The sequence below is a fragment of the Microtus ochrogaster genome, linkage group LG1, assembly GCF_000317375.1.
Source record: "Microtus ochrogaster isolate Prairie Vole_2 linkage group LG1, MicOch1.0, whole genome shotgun sequence".
In the NCBI taxonomy this organism is placed as follows: domain Eukaryota; kingdom Metazoa; phylum Chordata; class Mammalia; order Rodentia; family Cricetidae; genus Microtus; species Microtus ochrogaster.
This window is the reverse complement of record NC_022027.1, coordinates 13,675,164-13,683,501: the sequence shown is the minus strand read 5'-3', so window position 1 is coordinate 13,683,501 and position 8,338 is coordinate 13,675,164. Positions and strand designations below refer to the sequence as shown.

The 8,338-nt window shown below is 34.6% G+C and overlaps 1 pseudogene; it reads left to right on the top strand.

Annotated features, from left to right (window-relative positions):
* Window positions 1–4,769: 4,769 nt before the first annotated feature.
* LOC101994506 overlaps window positions 4,770–8,338 on the top strand; it is a 37,862-nt pseudogene continuing 34,293 nt past the window's right edge.

The following is an 8,338-nucleotide window of genomic DNA, read 5'->3' as shown; positions in this document are numbered from 1 at the left end:
TAGCATCTGGGCCGTGCTGATTTGCCATAAATTTCTCAGCCGCTAAGTTTTAGGATTTGGATTTAGTGGAGAAGTTTGATATATAGACATTTATCACCTAGTCATATTACCATTTAGATTCTAAAAGTAATAGGGACAATTAGATAACATTTTGAAAAGATAATTTAAAGCTACTTCGTTGTGTGATTCTTAAAGATCTGCTAAATGAATATGTAGAAACCACTGCTTTAAATTTGCTTTTGAGTAAAAAGTGAAACAGCAATTGAAACTTCACCTAGTTTCTACTCAAATGTTAAAATTGATTGGACTGTCTCCTGTGTCACACTCATAGAATGGAAAAAAAATCTGTCTTCTCTGCAGGTTACAGAAACGAATCACAGAGAGTCACTATGACATGAATACAGGAAGGTAGCAGATTGAATACAGGAAGGTAGTAGATTCCTGAGAATTCAATCCCATCGAAAGCACTCCATGTATACATAACACAGTGATTGACTCCAAATTAATATCTATAATAAATATGCACCTTCAGAAGGAATCCACATATTTGGAAGGTATGAGTCATCTTAAAGGTAGTGAAAGAGACTTTTCTATCATAGAATATATACTTTCCCCTAGAATTTTGGAATTTAGACCGATACTGTGATTTTGTGTTTAAATTCACATATTCTAAGAATGAAGAAACATGGCTGATGTAATTTTTGCAAAGCTGAGCCACATATCTGAAGTCAGAATTAACTAAAATTTTGAACCTTTTTTCATCAAATCAAAGTATTTCTCTTTATTTTACAAAATCATAGCTTCGCTTTCAAATAACTACATACACATACTTTTCAAAATTTATCTTGAAAATTGAGTAATGCATCCTTCAACCTGCTTGCTAGGTATGATTGCTATAAATTCTGAAATTGTCAGCATGCTAAGCATTTTTTATAATTAGTTTAGGTAAATGTGAAATAAAGGTAGACGATTTACTCATCTGCCCCTTTAACTACACGCTGACTTTAGAGTTTTGTTTACACCGTGACAATAAATGATGACAGTCTTTAGTCTTTCATTTAGAGCTTGTTTGTTGCTTTGATGGGCTAGTCTGACTTTTGGCAGCTCGACTCACTTTCACTCTCTGTTTCCTAGTTGCCCCTGATATGTCTTAGCTCAATTAATTGCTAATACCTTCTTTTTAGGGCATTAGCATTTCCACCATAGTATATAGTAATCACTATAGACTAAATAGACCCGATGTCCAAAATGATGTTACATGGTAATGTGGACTCTGGGAAATCAGTAAGCCACCATCCTCTGAGCAGATGAACAGGATGGGTGTCCTAGAAAGCTCCAGATTACTCTGCCATGAGAGGACACAGCAAGAAGAGACATGGTTATGTACCTAGAAGTTGACTTTCATTAAATGTTGAGTCTATAATGTCTCAGCCTTGTACTTCTAGTCTTCAGAAATATCAGAATTAAGTTTCTGCTGTTTATCCCTCTGTTTTAAGAGCCTGATTCATCCACAATACGGGTAAAGAGAAGCAATTATTTAGTGACATCCCTGCAAAAGATATTTTGATTATATAAAATGTATTTAATATACAGAGCTACCCTTAATAGTAAATACAGGGCTCAAATCACTAAATCTGTAATTAACATCAATTTTACAATAGAAATTCACTGATTATTCAATGTGGAACTTTTGCAAATAATACTTAGTATAAACCCTGCACACAAAGGATTGGTAATTTGAGTCAGTTTCTGCTTCAAAATGTATAGAATTAAGATGTCTTTTGTTGTGTTTCACATGTTAAAGACTTACTTCCAAGTAACTATAAGTATGGCTTTTATAATATTTAGTAATTTATTAAATAAAATGAATGATTATAGGAACCTTAAGCCAATATGACAAGCATCTATGTAAGAGAAAAGGACACAAGCATGAAGGAAGATGACATGAAGTTACATGAAGAGCTAGTCATCTCCAACTCTAGTAGATAAGTCACAGGGACCCTTGACCCTAGAAATCCTTTCTCTTAAACTTGGATAATCAACTTTTTGGTGTCATTCATACTGTAGAACGCTATTATTCCAGCACCAGAAAACAGGACTATTAGAAGCCAAACATGGGAAAACTAGAAACTGATGCCTTTCCTTTGAATTGCTGCTAAACTGAAATTGGGGGACAAGCTGAACAACAAAATTAGAAAAGACTGAAGCATGCTGGTTAAAATCTCACATGGGATAGAGCCATTGGAAGACCTAAGCTAGAAGAAACACTACCTGGGCAACTGTGACAGTACTTTGACAGCTAAGAGTGAACAAAGGTGGCAATAAAGAACGACTGTGGGCCACAGTCTCTGGATCCTCTGCTATCCTGACATGTATTGTTTGAGATTCATCTCCAGGAACCACTAGATGCTTCTAGATAGCTATTATTTGCATCTGTCCACAAAGAAGGATGTGAAGGAAAGGATTCTGTGAGGAGCTCAGAAATCCAGTAGTACCAAGGTGATTAATACCCACCTTAATGTTTCACCAACAGTATGCAACTTTGGTATGCTGGGGTAAGAATGGGGTTTTATTTCTCTGGGTTTCTCCCCAAATGAATAAACTGAATCTATGAATAGAATGAAAATCAAGCCAAACAACTAAATCAAAAGAGTATAGTCTAGAAAATACCCCATCAGTAAGCTCAACACTAACAAAGGCACCAAATCCATTCTGTGACACTCTTCTAGCCAGTGTGAATCCATGAATATAAGTAATTAAATATTGTTAATTACTTATATTATATTATAAAATTAGATGCTGTGTTAATATCATTATAAGAGATAGAAGGACACTAGGAAAAAATTAAGGGAATAAAGTCACAGATTCCCTCTACTTCCTTTCTGTTCCCATCTCTAAGAATAAGCATTTTTCCTGTCTTGCAGCATTTTAAAGATAATTTACACTGTTTTACATATATATGACTTCCAAAATATTTTAATGAGACAGACTGCATTATACATTGTAACTTCAATTATTTAATAATAGAAATAAGTTTCTTGGTTTTCATTTCATCATTCAGTGTTTGTAGTTTTTAGAAACTTAACACTACAATACTTTAGGAATGTTGTAAGTATTCAGTAAACATGAGTTGAATAAAAAATGAGAAATTTTAATTTATCTTTATAATGCACTTACTGGTCTTTAAAAAGAGACCTTGAGAAATGCTAACTTATTCGGGAGTTAAAGGATGCTCAATAGTGCCACAAGGACATGTGCTTAATTATGTTCTTAGCAGAATTGTTTGTCATAGCTATAACCTAGAAACAACCTAAATGCCCCTTGACCAAAGAAAGGATAAGGAAAATGTGGTGCATTTACACAATGGAGTACTACATAGCAGAAAAAATAACAACATCTTAAATTTTGCAGGCAAATGGATTGAGCTAGAAAGCATCATTTTGAGTGAGGTAACACTGACACAGACAGACAATTATCACAGGTACTCACACATAAGTGATTTTTAAACATAAAGCAAAGAAAACCAGCACACGAATCACAATCCCAGAGAACTTAGACAACAATGAGGACCCTAAGATAGACATACATAGATCTAATCTACATGAGAAGTAGAAAAAGGCAAGGTCTCCTGAGTAAATTGGGAGTATGGGGACCTTGGGAGAGGGATGAAGGAGGGAAAAGGCAGTGGGGGGAGCGGAGAAAAATGTAGAGCTCAATAAAAATCAATAAAAACGTAAATCCAATTTTTCTCAAATTAGGAGAGCACTTATAGGAAATTATAAGATTTTTTTAGATTTATAATATTCTAAGAGCTTAATATCTAATAATAAATTTTAGAAAATAAACCACAAGCTAAATGATAGCTCTGAGCCTGGTTGTTCATATTTTCACTTTTCCATTGTGTTCTGGGGATGAAATTTAGGCAACACATGGAAAACTACTTGCAGAGCAGGAAGATATGAATTTTTAATGGCATTCTGGTAGAACACTATCCATTTTGAAAAATATCCACAGAAAATAACTGCAGTCTTTCAATCTTGGAAAATTCAAAATATTTGCATTCTTGCAACATTTCCCCAATTTCTTAGAGCATTTATATTCACATGGTTTTCTATTATTTCTTAAAGTGACTATTCTTGGCATGTTTCATAAATTAAACCCAGATGTGAAATAGCTCTATTTAGATTCCATAAAACATCAACACCTATGCCCTATACATCCTAGAAATGCATGAAAGAATTTAAATGAGAGTTCAAATAGCACAAAGAGGCAGGTTTACTGGGTATATAACAAATGCCTAGAAATGGGAATGAGAGTCATGATTCTCAAAATGTCTTTTGAAATTTTTTTTAGTATATTCAGTGGAAAGGGGAGTGATGGCTCATAGATTTTGTGTTCCCTGATTTCCCATTCTCAGTCCTGTTTTTATAAAGTAAAAGGTTTTATTTTTTTTGAGCATCACACACCTGTCTTGGGAAATGGGAAGCTGGAAGGTCTCTCCCTCACAAAGCCTCCATCAGTACACCCCTTAAATTACTGTCAATAAACTGAAAACCTATCAGGATGCTATAGGATACAAAAGAGTTCACTAACTAAGAGAAGCAATGCCAATCAGAAAAATGATTATGAAATCATAAAATGTCACATTTAAATAATTTTTAAATGTTAATTCTTGGAAAGAATCATAGTATGAAAGAAATGGTCCAAGTAAAGTTACACAATGTAAATCTTCTCTAACTGTATCTTGATGTGTTGGTAGAGGAACAACCATGAATGGACAATTTAAAGCACAACAGCAAAAGAAGGACAACAGAAGTGAAATGACCTGCTCTGTCAGGTGAACTCCACAGATTGTTTTCCCTTCTGGAAATGATTACTAAACCTTCCAAAGTCTATTAAGGGGTTTTAGTTTGGGAAAAAAAATAGATGAGTAAAAGCTTCCTCTTTTTCTATTAATAATAGAACATAATTCAAAGATATAGTTTTTTTTTTCTCTGAGACACTGGAAGCTCTACTCATTAATCCAAGGTGTTGAACACTAATTGAAAAAAAAAAACAATCACAGTTTTTAAGTAAGACATTCCTTGCTGTGAAATGCATCAAACACTGAAAACAACTTAGTATAGTTGACTTTCATCTTGTCTCTATTTGCAGACCTTGGAGTTTGGAAACCATCTGTAATGTGATCTTTCGACCTCCACAGATTCACTTCACTGAGTATCCAGAAAAATGGACAGTAGCAGAATGGATACAAACAGTGGAAGAGGAGGCACAGGTCAAGCGTGAGATAATACAAGAAGGGAAGCACATGAAGGTGCTGGGCAAGTAGCAGCGTATTTGAGGAGGAAAATGAGAGTAGACGGGAATTGACAAAGTGGACTCTGGTCTCTGAAGGAGATGATGGAGGTAAGAAGGTTGTTCACAGCTTAGCTACCTTCTCACATAACCAAAAAAAACAATAAACAAAAAACAATAAACAAAAACAAAAAACTTTGAACAGTACTTATGACTTGACTTACGATTTGATCCACAAATGTTTGCATTGGAGAGAAAACAATTCAATAAGCTCTGTTTGGCTTTACAGTGCTGTATCTTGAATTCCAGGCTTTCTGCACACGACACAAGAAGCACTCCACCACATTCTACGTCCTAAGCAATGAAAGCAATTAAAATACCACTTTTTTTTTGCAAGCTCTCAAGACAAATTTTATTTTAATATGTGGTCATAAATAATTTGAGGGTCTCTTGAGAGCACCAGCTCTACTGGATATTTTTCAAGGGATGTCATATTGGGTAGGGTCCTGACAATCTGTTATTTGACCAAGGTCCAACTCAAAAGTCCTAACTACAAGATCTTCCAGCATATGAGCTCCAGGCTCACCTCAGAAAGCAGGAGTCTCCATATCTTTAATTGGCTTTCTGGTGACAGCTTTGCCTTTTCTTAATGTTATTTGCTGGGCATAACATTGCATTTGATTAATGAAAGAGAAATGCCTTCCTGCATTTAATGTAAAATTAAAAGTTAAATTTCAAACTCTGTTTGAACATTCGATGTCAAGAGATGTACTTGCTAGCATTTTGTGACATTTAATGGTCATCACAGTTGTCAATATTTTATAGCAAGTGCTGCATTTAGTCATTTTTGGAATTCCAAAACAATTAGTGTATTCTATATTTTCCAGAGATAGCTCTAAATTTTGTCAAATACCTAAAGATAAACAGAATAAACTTTGTATATGTATAATGTCCAACATCCTCATTTTGATCTTTACAGGACGTGCCCAAAACTCAGAAATGTACATATTACTTAGCAACCTTAACATCTTCTTGTTTTACACCGTAACGATAGAAAACAAAGTTTAAAGACATCTAGTTTTGAATTAATATAGTTGTTAATGTGGATATTTCTCCCTTTTCCACATTCATAATGATAAAGCCATATAAATTCTATATGGATTAATAAATACAATCATCTACTTGAGTCCCTCTACCAGGTGAGACAATTTTCAAAGCAAAGGAGAAAAAAACCCATCCTGATAAGTGTACACAGACATATGCAACAATTATTTATTTCCTGTACTCGATGTATTTAAATATGATAAGGCCTGAGAGTGCCGACAAAGCTGAAAAAAGTACATCTGTAATTACTATAAGTGCTTCAGCATCCTTGCTCTGTGATTAGAATTCATGCCAGCCAAAGTGCTGTATTTTCAAAACACTAAGTTTGTGTTTAACTTCAACTCTTTAATGAAATTACAAATAAAAGAGAAAAACTTTAGACTCTAGCTACATTTATTAGATGTGCATTGTATAAAGAATAGCCATGAGATGGGATCATGTTAATATACTGGCTTTGTTGGATAGCACTTAATCCTAAAGAAAATCTGTAGAATTAAAATCAGGAGATCTGTACGGAAACCTGTGTTTTGCAATTAATTACCTATGTGACCTTGAAAATTTAATCCTACCTCTGAATCCAAGATTTTAATTCTACAATGGAGGTTTGCCTGAAAAAGAATTACTAAATTCCATACTTCTTTGGTAATATAAAAATTGCATAGCTTCTCTGTGGTAAACTAATGACTGACCTCTAAGATGGAGGGCAAAAAAGTACATTCAAACACATAGATGTTTTTTTAAGAATGTTAATGGAGAAACTGACTATGAATCTGAACTCTTTTAGGAATTGCTAAAAATATTCATTTATTTGCACAAGAAATAGCTAGAGATAAACACACATGCCCCTTTCCATGAAATTGGAAATCTCAAAGATGTCTTAAAATAATGACATACTGAGATTTTTATCTGCTTTTTTGGTCATGCGATATTTTGAGTAATAAATGAATCTAGAATTTATTGTAAGAATATATCAATGAATGACTTCAGAGTATCTGGAGCAGTGGCAACGTGTAATAGGTAATCACTTCAGTCTCAGAAGCTCAACTTTCTAACCTATAACCAGGGCACTTTTCCTCAAAAACAGAGAGATCATAGGATACAGTATGGAGCTGCTCTGTGCCTCAATTTCTATATTAGTTAAACTGAAGAAATAATCTCAGCAAAGTAATATGGACAACGAGCACTAGTGCATAATTTTGTAGAAAGCATCAATGAAGTAAACATCTCTATTGTCATCACGATTAAACTCCTAGTACATGCCTGGCAAAGTGAGAATAGTTAATAACTAACATTTCCAGTACATACACCCATCAGTCGCAGGTCAAATAGCAACCAGGATCACTGCTCTAAGAGCTAAAATATAGATAATTTAGCATAAGGATTTAATTTACAATCCTGTCTTCTAGTATATAATATATTATGAGACTGATGAATCCCAATTTGTATATTTGTGAATCCATACTTCATTCCAGAAAGAATAGTTATCAATACATAATACATATCTTGAGAATACCAAACCCACACTGTCTCTTCCCAGAGGTATGAAGTTGGGCATTGAAATACCCAGGCCTTTAACTCATGTGACTTATTTAAACAATTAAAAGGGACTCATTTGTGTGTGTGCATATGTGTGGAGATAGGCATTTGAGTAAGGAAAGGATCTCACTTCATGTACTGGACAATACCACGTGGCAAAGCCCCAGCATGAGCAACAGCATGTCAGGCACGAGACTGGGGAGAGGCAGTACATTTCACTCTGGGACCACACAATGGTCAGTGTATGAAAGGATTCAAAATGATGTTTTCGTACCACGTTATGAAAATAATGTCCACCTTCCAACCAGCTGACTTGATCACGGGGAAGACATCCCAGGGATTGTGAATTATCTCTAAGAATTGCGACGTTAGCTGCGTGGGCCTGTAACTCCAGTTCCTTGAG